Below are 13,832 nucleotides of genomic sequence, written 5' to 3' on the forward strand. Positions count from 1 at the left end.
CTCAAAGTGTGATCCAGGGAACCCTGGGGGGCCCCCTGAGGCCCTTTCAGGAGATCCATGAGGTCAAAACTATTTTCATAATACAGTGCAAGCAGTGAGAACCAGAACCTGATGGAACTGCTTTGTTTTTCCAAGTCTCACAAGCTTTCCACCTTTGACAGGGTGCATGCAGCCTTACCATTTTCTATCACTCATTTTATTGGAAAATATTTCAGTTTTCCTTCTCTGAAAGGCTTCCACCCTACAAAAGTTCTGGCTTTTGCAGGTTTTATTGTTGTTTTTACTCTTATCCTGTCAGGCATACACAGTGGAATTTTTCAGAAGCTATATAGTTGCAATTATCTGAAATAGCTATTAAAAACTTCTCCTTTTTCTAACTACTTATCTATGTGAGGCTGGATTTCCCTCACATACTTCAACCAAAGCAACATATTGTAATAATTTGAGTACAGATAGAAGCATCCAGCTATCTTCTGTCAAGCCAAACAATAATGAGATTGGAAAACCTAAGACCATACCATTTTCTTTCTAAGTTAAAAAATATATATAATTACTTTTCATAATATAACTTGCTAGCATGTAGTGAACTTAATTTTTCTATTTTTAATGAATTAGTAAATAAGTGAGGGCAGTGGTAGTTCAGTGCTAGAATTCTCTCCTATGTGGGAGATCTTGGTTTGATTCTTGGCTAACGTGTCATACGTAGCCACCATCTGTCCACCAGTGGAGGCTTGCATGTTGCTTTGATGCTGAACAGGTTTCAGTGGAGCTTCCTGCCTAAAACAGACTAAGAAGAAAGACCTGGAAATCTACTTTTGAAAAAATCAGCCAGTGAAACCCTATGGATCACAATGGCCTGATCCACAGGGGATGGCGATGACGCAGGACCAGGTAGCATTCTGTTCCGTAATGTATGAGGCCACCAAGAGTTGGGGGCCAACTTGACAGCAGCTAGCAACAGCCACCAATAAATATATTTTTTTAATTTTCAGTTGTAATTTCCAGTCTGGTAAATATTGATAGATATAACCCACATAAACAGAAGCTCTCTTGGCTCTTCAATGATTTTCAATATCATAAAAGATTCCTGAAGACTAAAAATCTGAGAATTATTGCACTAGAGTATATACTTAGGAGTGGAATTGCTGAGTCACAGTGGAGGTACATTACATGTTCATCTTTTCATAGTAAATTCCATAACCACTGAAGATAAATTCAGTTTGCTATCATGTACATGGAAGCTCTGGTAGCGTAGTGCCTAAGGCACTTGACTGCTAACCAGAAGGCTGGCAGTTCAAACCCACCAGCCACGCCTCGGAAGGAAGATGGGGCAATCTACTTCCATAGTGATACTACCTCGGAAACCCAAGGAGGGGTCACTATGAGTCGGGTTCAACTCGACAGCACATAACAACAACAACAACATCATGTACTTAGATACCAAACAAGCAAAACTAAACTATATATAGCCAAGGGATGCATAGCTATTTGCTAAAACTGAAAGAGGAAAAAAAAAAAAAAGGCACACAGTCCAAGATAGTAGTAACTTTTAAAGGGAGGCAGGTGGATGGGATAAGGAGGAGACATTAGTTCTTATTTATTAGTATGCTTTATAACTTATATATATATATATATATATATATATATATATATATATATGCTGCATTTTTCTTTTATATGTATTAAATAAACCAAAAACCAAACTCACTGCCATCAAGTCGATTCTGACTCATAGCAACATCCCTTTGGGTTTCCGAGGTGGTAAATCTTTACAAAAGTAGATTGCCCAGTCTTCCTTCTGCAGAGTGGCTGGTATGTTTGAATCGCCAACCTTCTGGTTAGCAGTCAATGCCTTAGGCATTACACCACCAGAGCTCCTTTTTTTTTTTATTGTTGTTTGGTTTCTTTGTTTGTTTTAGCCTTATCTGACCCCTGGGTCAGTTTCTCAATTAGTTGGAACTCATAGTACATGATTATTATTTTTTTTTAACTTACTGAAAATAAGAAATGTTGAAACAGTTTCTGCCCTCAAGAGGCTCCCAGTCTGCTATTGAAGGCTAAGTGATAATCACACTCCTCTCCCTTGTGAGTTCCAACCAATCAAGGAACTGAGAAAGGGGTCAGATACGGCTAAAAGTACTGGCTTTATTCATCACAAAGCTGGATTAGAGAATGTGGAGACCAACTGGTTTTCTCTTCCTTTCCCACTTGATGCAGTTGATCAGATGCAAAATAGCAGGTGCCCTGCTGACCTCTCCCCAAATTGCAGGGCCTACCTGGTGGGCTCGCTGTGTGGAGGACAGGACAGGAAAGAAGCCACTGAGGAGAAGAACTGGGCCTTTGTTCCTCCTGAGGAAACAGAGGAGGAAAATAAGCCTCCAGCTTCCGTCTCCTGGTTGAGGCACACCCAAACCACCAAGATACAGAGCAGGAAGTGACACACTCTGTAAGAGGGTCAAGAGCAAGTGGATAGTGCAAGACGAATGTTATTTGCAGCTAAGTGTGATGGAAAGCTTTTCATGGGAGGCTACAAACATTTCACCTCTGTGTGAAGGATGGGTGCATGGGATCTAGGCCATAGGGGAAAATGATGAGTATTAACATGAGGCTGAAGTGGAGAGATTGGTCAGAGGGCTGAGGCTTGATCTGGGGCTTCTATGAGCACCATTGGTCAGAACTAGCCCTTCTCTGGATCTTAAGGCTGTGTCACCCAGAAAGTGAGTACATCATGTGTCATCAGGCAGGGAGAGTGAGGTGGTGTTGGTAGTGGGGCATGGGAGAGGTGGGCTGAGCTGGCTTGGAGCATGAAGAACCCTGTCCCTGTCTTCTCCTTGGGTGTGGGAGAATCTGTTTCAAGTATTGATTCCTGGAAAGGCACAAGGAGACACCAGCAGGCATCAGGATCCTGCCCTAGAACAGAGTCCCCACCTCGAAAGGATAAGGCTGGGCTATGTGACCGATCATCCCATGACATGGCTTTTCATCCCAGTAGTCCTGCACAGCTGAAGCAAGAGGAGTTACACTGAATGAACACCTGAGTGTCAGGCGGTTTCACCTGCATCATTCTCTTTAATTTTATTTGACCCTCACAACAAACCTGTGAGGACAACATTAATATGTCCGATTTACAGATGAGGAATTGGAGGGTGAGGAAGGGTAAATAACTACCCAAAGTTATGCAGGTGATAGAGGATGGCACCTGAGATATTAAAACCCAGTTCTATTGGCCTCCAAAGGTGATGTCCTTTCTATATACTGCTTCACCTTTCTCAGCCACAGTTTCTGCTTCTGTAAAATCAGAATAACAACTACTTCACAGATGTGTTGTGGAAACTAATTGCATAACCTAACATGATGGTTAGCTTTCTTCCTTTCTTCCCTTCAACTCCTAGGTGGAGGGTCAGGCTGGACCCTGAATTTGCCTCATGCACCTCTGTGAGCTTGACTGTTTTCAGCTATTTTCAGGTCAGGGACCTATACAGAAAGGGCAGGACTAGGACTTATGTGTCACAAGTTACACAGCTGATTTCACATCACTGATTCCCTCATGTTCCTTTTTTAAAAATTTTATTGTGCTTTGGGTGCAAATTTACAAAGCAAATTTGTTTTACATTCAACAGTTCATGCACATTTGACTTCACACCCAAATTACCATCCCTGACCATAACAAACTCTCCTCCCCTCCTGTCCCTGTGACTACCCCCTCCCTGTGCCCTTCTTAACTATGCATTCCTGTCTGTCCAGCTTTCCCTCTATGTGAATGCTGCCCCTCTGGTGTCTCATAGTTGATTGTTCTAAGGGGTGCATCTCTCTAGAGTAGGTGGGTGCATCACCCTCGGATAGATGTTCTGCGTTTAGGTCTTTCTGTTGTTGGGCTGAGAGCCAATCCATGGGAGTGAGTCCATTTCTAGGCCTTAAGGGTAATCTGGTGTCATAGTCTTGGGGGTTCCACCAGACTCTATCTGACCAGCAATTCTGGTCATTTTTGTGCTTTTGAATTTTGTTCCACATTTTTCTTCCCACTCTATCCAGGATCTCCAGTTTTGATCCCTTTCCGAGTGTTTGGCATTGATAGCCAGGCACCATCTAGTTCTTCTGGTCTTAGGGTCCATCTTGTCTTTGGACAAAATGTTTCCAGATGCCTTTGATTTTCTTCATTCCTCTTTGCTTCAGATGAGAGGAAACCAAGTTGCATCTTAGATGGCTGCTTGAAAGCTTTTAAGATCCCAGTCGTTACTCACCAAAGTATGTTGTAGAACAAGATTTTTATGTACTATGTTGTGCCAATTGAGCCCTGAGACTATGGTCCCAAGACTGCAGGCCCAGTGATTCTCTCTCTTAAGGTGTTTGGTTGTCTCTGAGAAGTAACTCCAACTCTGTCTTCTGTTGCTTCTGTAATGTAAGTGGCTAATTTTGTAGCACAAGTGCATATGTAAGATTATCTTCAGCCAAATCTATCCTTGGTCTAGGGTATATCCCTGTTCACCTACCCCCACCTAATCTCACCTATCTATGCATTTATCCATAGCCTGGTGTTTGGTGCTAGTGGTAATGCAGTATTGTGCATATACTAGTTTTTGCATCTGTTGTCTATACCTTATGTGCACATTTCAGTGTCTTTCTTTTACCCAATGTCATCATCATGCTGGTCACAGACTCTTGCCATACTGTCCCTCCCTTCACCCAAATCAACATGTGACCTCCCCCCAAAAAACAAACCAAACTCACTGCCATCAAGTTGAACTCAAGTCATAGCAACCCCTCCTTGGGTTTCCAAGGCGGTATCACTATGGAAGTAGATTGCCCAACCTTCCTTCTGAGGAGTGGCTGGTGGGTTTGCACCCACAGTCTCTGGTTAGCAGTCAAATGCCTTAGATACTATGCTACCAGAGCTCCCATGTGATCCCCAACTAGTGTGAAATTTTCCCTCCCATCCCCAGTAACCAACAAACTGAATTCCCTTCCCTAAGTAAACCTTTCCTTGACTTTTTACAATAATGGGCTCATATAGTATTTGTCCTTCTGTGACTGACTTATTTCACTCAGCATAATGTCCTTCAAATTCATCCACATTGTGAGATGATTTATATATTCTTCATTATTCTTTAATGTTGCATAATATTCCATTGTGTGAATGTACTGTAGTTTCATTATCCATTCATTGGTTATTGGGCATTTAGGTTGTTTCCATCTCTTTGCTTTAGTGAATCGTGCTGCGATGAACATGGGTCTGTTTGTGTCCTGTCTCTCACGTCTTTAGGATATATTCCCAGTAATGGAATTGCTAGATCAAATGGTATTTCTATTTTCAGTTTTTTTAAGGAAATACCATACCATTTTCCATAATGGTTGTACCATTTTGCAGTCCTATTAGTGGTATATGGATTCTCTCATGTTTCTGATAGTTACTTCTATTTATTTATTTTCTCACTGAGAAATGTGGAGACTCCTCCCCTCACCCCTTCTTTATATTTACTCACACTCAGGCTCTCACCAGAGACTCATACTCTTGACTTGTTTCAAAGCCAGTCATTTACCACACACAGAGACTGTGAGAAATCAGAGTGGACCCACAGAGCAATGAGAGAAGCACCCCAGATTACCAGAAATGGGCCCTGGCCCTGTGCCTCAGACACAGTGAGAACAGTGGGTTCATCAGGGCTGCATTCAGGGGGCCCTTATCTGTAAGGCTGGCTCATAGCCTGCCAGTTCAATTTGGTTTCATTCTATTCGATTAGATTTAACTCCTTTCAACAATTATGTACCAGGTGCTGGCAAGGCAAGTGTGTTTAGGCTACTGAGGGCTCCTGGGAAAACAACTTTGTTAGTGACAATTTCCAAAATGGAGTCTAATTAGCAGGTATTTTAACTGGGATAAGTGACAGAATGAGAAGGAACTGGAGCCTATGTGAGTTTTGTTCTTGTTGAGGAATCTAGTTTTCGGCCCTTCACGCTGAGGCCTCTGAACTTCACTGGGAGAACTCAGCAGCTCACCCTAAACAGGCCACGCAACAGAGAGCATGACCCCACTGCAGTCTGGAAACATGTGTATTTGTGCAGAACATGAAAATCAAGGGGAAAAGGGAAAATTGAGGGGGATAAAACAGTGCATTCTCTCAACTGGAAATTTCCAATTCTGAAATTCCAGTTACTTTTTAATACATTGAAAATATATATTCATCTATTTTGAGTAAGCAATAGTGGTCACAAGAGAATATAGGAAGAGGGAAAGGGATCAAGGTTAGCTGGAAAAAATAAAACCAGTTAAGTCAGTCAATTGCAGGAGAAGCTACACATATCAGCCAGATCTTATAAAGATAGACAAAACAAGATGAAGAAAAACCCTGGCAAGATTCAAGACTGTTTACAATCTTACAACAACAAATGTGAAGTGAAGTCAGAATTCAGTGGGAGTTTAACAAAACAGAGTAAAGGTTGAGGTGAAAGGTGCTCTGTGCATATTACCCTCCCGGTGGCCCTGGCAATGGAACATCCACCTTCCAGTAATGGAATCATATCAAGAAGAAACCCACAGCACAAGAGTGCTTCTGGAGCTGTAGCCTTGCTGCTCCTCTCTCTAGTTTCAGCCATGTGAGTAGGGGGAATGAATTGTTGTTAGTTGCCAAGTTGATTCTGAGTCATGGTGACTCCACATGTGCAGCGTAGAACTGCTCCATCGGGTTTTCAAGGCTGTGACCTTTTGGAAGCAGATTATCAGGCCTGTCTTCTAAATTAAACCAAAACCAAACCCACTTCCATTGAGTTGATTCTAACTTATAATGACCCTATAGGACAGAGTAGAACTGTCCCAAGCCTTCCAAGCCTGTATATCTTTACTAAAGCAGACTGCCTCGTCTGCTGTGAGTGGGTGGTGGGTTTGAAGAGCCAACCTGTTGGTTACTAGCCAAGTGCTCAACCACCGCACCACCAGGGATCTTTTTCTTTCCTAATGTCTACAGCGATCCCTCTTTCACTTCACATACCTGCCTGGAAGGAACCCAGGACTGAGCAGTGTCAGGAGGTTAATCCGTGAAGGGTTTGGTATCAAAGCATGTGCACCAGCTGAGTGTTCCTGCTCTGTCCCTCAGGAAGTGTCTGAGGGAGTAGAACTTGGAGTTCACTCATTAGTTAGCTAATTAATTCTTGAGCATCTCAGGGAGATGTCATAGAGAAGGCAAAAATGAGTAAGATGAGATCCATGGCCTCTAGGTGAAGAGAAAGAAGAGATCCATATACACAGTTAGTTGTGGTATCAGGCCACGTTGAGGTGTGTAAACAGAGTACTATAGGAACATCTTTCCTCTTCATTATTATTATTCTTATAACATCATATTTTTTATAGGAAAACACCTAGCAAATATGAAAATAAAATAAGAAAAAATTAAATCACTTCAAATCATACCACTCAGAGGGAACCATCATTAACATTTTGAAGTGTATCTTTTCAGACTTTTTCCTTATGCAAATATATACATGGGTTTAGAACAGTGTTCTCTCTCGCTCTCTCTTTCTATATATATGTTGTTGTTATTTGCCATCGAATCGGATCTGACTCATAGTGACCCCTCATTGGATTTCCAAGGCAGTATCACTACCAAAGTAGATTGGCCAACCTTCCTTCTGAGGAGTGGCTGGTGGGTTTGAACCGCCAGCCTTCTGGTTAGCAGTCAAGTGCCTTAGGCACTATGCTATCAGAGCTCCCGAGCTCCTCCTGTATACACACATATTTTTCCCTGAAACAGAATCATACAATATATACAGGATTTTACCTTTAGCATCTAAAATACATCAATCATAAACATCATTTCTGCTAACACATATATATTGGTACCAACATATTTAATATCTATTATTTGCCCTTATAATTAAAGGTGAAGAAATGGGGCTTCCTGCTTTTCCTTCCAAATCGAATGATCGGGGCTCCAATAGCAACCCTTAGAGAACCTAGTATGTTTTCTTGCAGCTTGCAGAGTCTGAGTTTGTGCTGGATCCCACCTGAGAAATCTAAAGGGCAAAGAGGCTGGCTGGCAGCTGATGGACAAGTTAAAAGAAAGGGCTGGGTTGGGACCAGCCTCCACTCCCAGGTTTATCAAGGTGAAGGATGCTCAAATGTTTCCTGGGAGCCTGATGTTCGCTCACTTGCTTGTTCACTCAAGAGAAAGGAGTTGCTTTGTGATTACATCAGCATAAAGGTTACAGCAGGTGAAGCAGCTCAGACTTCTCCGATGATAATGAGAACCTGTTGGGAATCCAAGAAAAAGATGACGCTGTCCTAGCCTTGTGGTAAGAAGATGAATCTGCTAGTTGTATAGTATAAGATAAGTGGAGGGAGGGAGACAAGAAGTCAGGAAATCACCCTAGAGGGTGTTACCAAAGTCTGGATACTGAGAAGCTGATGACAAAAGTTCTCTCTTTCCATGGGAGATACAGGGGTTACAGCATCTGGGTTCAAGTCCTCTATCACTGACTGAACTTGAGTCACTCACTTCACTTCCCTGAGCCTCAACATCTCATGGGTAACATAAATACCACGCAAGGGCTGTTGTGGATTAAATGAGTCTGGTGGGTTTGTTTCAATGGTTACTCATCTGTGTGGGTAAATACAAAATTAGCTTTTTTCCCATAATTGCAGTAACTCTTCTTGGTGCATTATCCCTCCATAATCTTAGAACAACCAACTTATTTGGGTCCCTTTCATGTATTCCAGCGTGTCCATCCAGGAATTTTGTAGTTCAACTGGTTATTAAAATCTCAGTCACAGGCAGTTTCTAATCTCAGTGTCCTTCTTCCTCCTGGTTCTGCTGCTTCTCCACAGGATGGGCCTGTGTGGGGTTTATGTGGGGAGGGGCTGGCATTGAGAGGAGACAAGTGATAGCCTGTTGACAGCAGTAGGAGGCTGCATGACTAGTTCACAGTACCTTTCCTGGCGCTTGTGCTGCCAGCATCACCACTGGTCTGGCTCCTGGCCACAGCCTCATTCGGGTGCTGCTGGGAAGAGAGAGGGCCAGGTTCTCCACCTGTTTCCGTTAGGTCCCATTGAAGAAGAAGTCTCAATGTGAGTGCTATACAAGGTTTCCTACGGCTGTGTCAGCTTGACACTGCCATGGAGGACCCCAGAGGGGTATGGCATCTGTGTTTCATGGGACTGACTACCCCACAAGCTCTCTTTCCAGGGTCCTCTCCATGTCCTCCCTGTTCCTGGTCCCCCAGACACTTACGGTGATGCCATTCTGCTGAATTCCAAACCAGAACTTGCTTTCTCACTTGCCACCAGTTGACACGCATTTAAATCCCCTCTCCACCCCTTTTCTGGCTTCATGCTCAATTTTTCATTGATTCCAGGCTAATTTTTTTTTTTTTCACTGACTGTGAGGACAAATGACACACATGGTTTGTGGCTTCTCCCATCTTTGCCCCTGACCTGCCGTGGTTACCCCATAATGGACTCTAGGAAAACAGCCATTAAGGGAAAAACGATGGCAGAGGGAGAGGAAGAAGAGACCTTACTAGTTTTTGTCCTCCAGCCAGCCCTCGTCAGCTGAAAGCATACCCACCAGCCCCTGTGAAGCTGGCTTGGCAGCACTTTAGGCATTCTGACTCTTCTGGAAGGAGCTGCCACGTAAAGCCAGATATGAAATACATTAGGCTTTTTCTGACTGGAATGGGGAAGGTCAAGAAGCTGGTCGCAAGCTCCCGCATTCCTCCAGCTAAGGTACCCATGATGCCAAAATCACAACATAAGAAGTGGCAGTGTCCCCTCCACCTGTAATAGCCTCCTCTTCCTCTTTTCTGCATCCTCAACTGCCGTACCTCCAGGAATCCTCGCCCACCCTAACTAGAACTTAGGACTCTCTCTCTCCTCTGTGCTCCCCATGGAGTTGTGCCCAGGTCTGTGAGATGTCCAGTGTGGGAGGGCAGAATGCCTAGCACAGTGCCCTCCTTCTCCCTCTGTGGTAACAGCCTTGGGAGAGTCACTGGACATTATGTATATATGTGAATGGACGCTCTAAGCTACCGAGCATGACATGGTGTTAAGACACGACAAATCATACTTACCTGATTGGCATTTAGTTAGTTGATTGCACCTGTACCTGAACTGTGAGCTCTTTGGAGACAGGGAGGGATTCTTTATTTAAAACAAACAAACAAAAGTAGCCTGAACACTTAGCATGCTGGGCACACAAGTAGGCACTTGCCAGACATGGTAGGCAAGGGAGCTCTTACTCAGGCCCATAGCCGAAGCAGCAGGCCAGGCACCTGGCTCTTTAGAGCAGCCCAGTTTTGCCTGAGCCGAGGTCCCTGTGATCCTGCTGCCTTGGTCTATTCCCAATAGCTCTTGCTACCACCTCTACCCACCTCATGGCACCTCCCATCTGCTCAGGCAGCACTTGGCCATCGCCTCTTCTCCAGCTCTTATACCCTGCCTCCTACCCACCCCACACCAGCTTCTCAAACTGGACCTATCGTTGTTTGCCCAGCACTGAGCACTGCATGACTGACTCAGGCTTTATCTTATTAAGCTCTGCTTTGGGCCTGAAATGTGTGTCTCAAAACCCAATAAATATATGTCAGATTTGGGGAGAACATTGATGCTACAAACTGATGAGCCAGCAGTATTAAAGAGCACATGCCAACCTGGGTTCAAATGCCAGCTTAGCCACTTACTAGCTATGTGACCATCAGCAGTTGTTCAACTTCTTAGAATCTTAGTTTTCTCATTTGTATGTGGAGATGAAAACAAAACAAAACCCTACCTCATCAGGTTACTGTGAAGAGTAAACACTATCACACATATTAACCCCCTGACCTTGTGTCTGACCCATGGCAGATTTTCATCCAATGTTCATTTCCTTCCATTCCCCTTTTCCACTAAGATCTCTTCCAAGCCTAAGAATGCAGGAGCCTTTGAAACATATGTTCCCTTGTTAAACTATAACTTGGGGAGGTCAAGCTGCTAGAAAGTTTATCTTCCCAGGATGAGCGAGAATCCCAGGCGAGAGAAGAGCTCTGTGTCCCACATTACCCTGGAACAGATTTCTCATTCTTGGTCCAAAGTCCAGCAGATAAGGAGTGGGTGTTGTAGGCGATTGGAGTTCACAGCCACACTTGACAAAGTAGATGAAAGCCCATTCAATCCACAGAGCCACAGCTAGGGAGCTGAAAGCCATGGAGGCTAGGGATGGCCCCTGGGGTTGGGCTTCTAAGCCCAGGGCTCAGAGGGAGAGCAGTGAACTTAGAGGAGAGGAGGCTGTCAACAACTGGGAGCAAGTGGCCTAGCTAGGAATCCTTTGTGGCTGGTCAGGATGGAGTCTATTAGACACTGCAGACTAACAGGAAAGCAGAGGGGAGGAGCCGAGGGCATTATTTGTCCTGGCCTCTTCTTTAGGCATGTGAAATGGGTAGTTTTTTTGTTGTTGCTTCAATTTTTTATTGTGATTTGGGTGAAAGTTTACAAAGCAAGTTCATTTTCCATACAGCAGTTCATACACATTTTATTTCATGACATGGACTATAATTCCCCACAGTGTAACAGCTCTCTTCCCACTTCCTCCCTGTGTCCTTTCGAAATGGATAGACTTTGAAGATGCTAAACTGAACATACACAAAACAACAAAGAGCAGCCAGGGCAGTCAACTTGCTGCTATCCCTTAGGGCCATGGTTTTCAGAGTGATGTACCTGGACCCGCAGCATCAGCATCACCTGGGGGATTTATTCCAGATGCAGATTAGCTGGCCCTACTGCAGACCTACCAATTCAGAGACTCTGAGCGTGAGACCAGCAATCTGTCTTTTAATAAGTCCTCTGGGTGACTTGGAAGCACTCTAGAGATTGAGAACAACTGACCTGGCAGATGCTTTTGTTCATTTACCTGAAATTTTCTTCCCATTTTGTGGTAAGAGATGGTATAGTCACAGTAGAATGAATGATCATAGGTTTTAGAGACAAGACCTGAATTCAGGTCTTGAATTCAGTGGCTCTGCCACTAAGTGACTGTGTGGCCTTGGGTAAATCCCTTAACTTCTCTGAACCCCAATTTCCTCAACGGTAAGATATCTACCTTGCAGAGTTGTAGTTAAATTTAAAGGGAATATACATGAAGCATTTAGCAGAGTATCGGGCAGGCACTACGTAAGTACTCATCATCATCACCATTATCATCATCATTAACTTAAACACTATGAGGAAGCCCCTGGGTGAGTAAGAACTGTACATGCATTTAGGCAAAATCATCAGTCCATGTAGGGCTCATCTTGCTCCATGAATGTTTAATATGCTGCTCAGAATGCTACTTTATGTAACTTATTGCCTGGTGACACCCTCATTAATGTAGGAATGACTTAAAGATAACATTTCCTTTTCAAATTTATGGGGGAGCAAATCCTTATCTAGTTTGGATGCACCAAGTGAAACTGCAGCAAGAAAATCTACTCTCATTATAACCTAGATGTTTTCCTACTCTACCCACTTTCCCTTTCCCTTCTAGATAAGTCCCTTAAGCATACAGTAACACCTGGCAAATATTTGTTGAGAGCTGAATGAATGGATTGGCTCAATTTGACTTTAAAATGCCTGACTGTTATGCAATAAAAAGACCAAATTTAGACCTGGCCTTAGCCTCCTGGGGTGGAAATGTGGCAGGCCCGGCCACAGCACCCATATGGGTAAAACATTGAACTGGCCATGTTAATTGTTTATACCTCTTAGGTACTCCTATCAGAGATAATGTCAACTTGTCCTATTTTTGACAGTGTTAACTTTGGTCACCTGGTTGATTCGTTAACATGTCCAACTCCTCCCCTGGTGCATGAGGCCCTTCTCAAGGGCAAGGAGGGACTCAGGCTGATTCATCCTAGTGTCTCAGTAACTGAGGATATAGGGATGCAGGCAGAGGAGGAACAAACATAGACTGGCTCCCCTTTACCCTATGCACCAGGTTCTGTGGCTACTTCTCATTTAAGTCTCATGGCAACCCTATAATTTAGATTGTTATGCTCATTTTACAGGTGTGTGCAGTGAAGATGAGTTATTTGCCTAAGGGCACTTGACTGGTAAGTAGCAGATCCAAATTCAAATCCAGGACTCTCTGTCACTTTCCATAATACTCTTGCCCTGGAGCCAATTGACACTCAATAACATTCACTGCTTTGAATGTATTTTAAAACATAAAAAATGAAACAGAAAAATCTAACGCCAACACTACCATACAAGTAACACCCTTCTACATAAGTGAGGTTGCCTTTTATTCATTTATCCCTTCAATAAATGTTGATGGTGGGCCTGCTATGTACCAGACACTATTATAGGTAATCAAGATATAGTAGTAAATAGTTTTCTCTGCAAATCCAACTAGAGTGACAAATAATAACAAGAAGGCTAGATGTAAAGCAGCTCTAAACAAGCAAAAAGAAAAAACAAATCCACTGCCATTGTGTCGATCCCGAGTCTGTGCTGCAGAACAGAACTGAGTTCCACAGGGTTTTCTTGGCTGTAATCTTTATGTCTTTCTTCCATGGTGCTGTTGGGCGGGTTTGAACCGCCAGCCTTTTGCCAAACTGTTTGCAGCACCCAGGGGAGGTCTGTTGTTGTTAGGTGCCACCAAGTCGTTTCCGACTCATAGCGACCCCATGCATGGTAGAACAAAACACTGCCTGATCCTGCGCCAGCTCTATGATCTCTGCTATACTTGAGCCCATCATTGCAGCCACCATGTCAATCCATCTCGTTGAAGGCCTTCCCCTCTTTCGTCGACCCTCCACCCTACCAAGCATGACATCCTTCTCCAGGGAATGGTCCCTTCTGACAACATGACCAAAGTAGGTGAGACGAAGTC

Source organism: Orycteropus afer, unplaced genomic scaffold, assembly GCF_000298275.1.
Source record: "Orycteropus afer afer isolate SDZICR_OR568_19922 unplaced genomic scaffold, OryAfe1.0 scaffold00015, whole genome shotgun sequence".
Taxonomy (NCBI): domain Eukaryota; kingdom Metazoa; phylum Chordata; class Mammalia; order Tubulidentata; family Orycteropodidae; genus Orycteropus; species Orycteropus afer.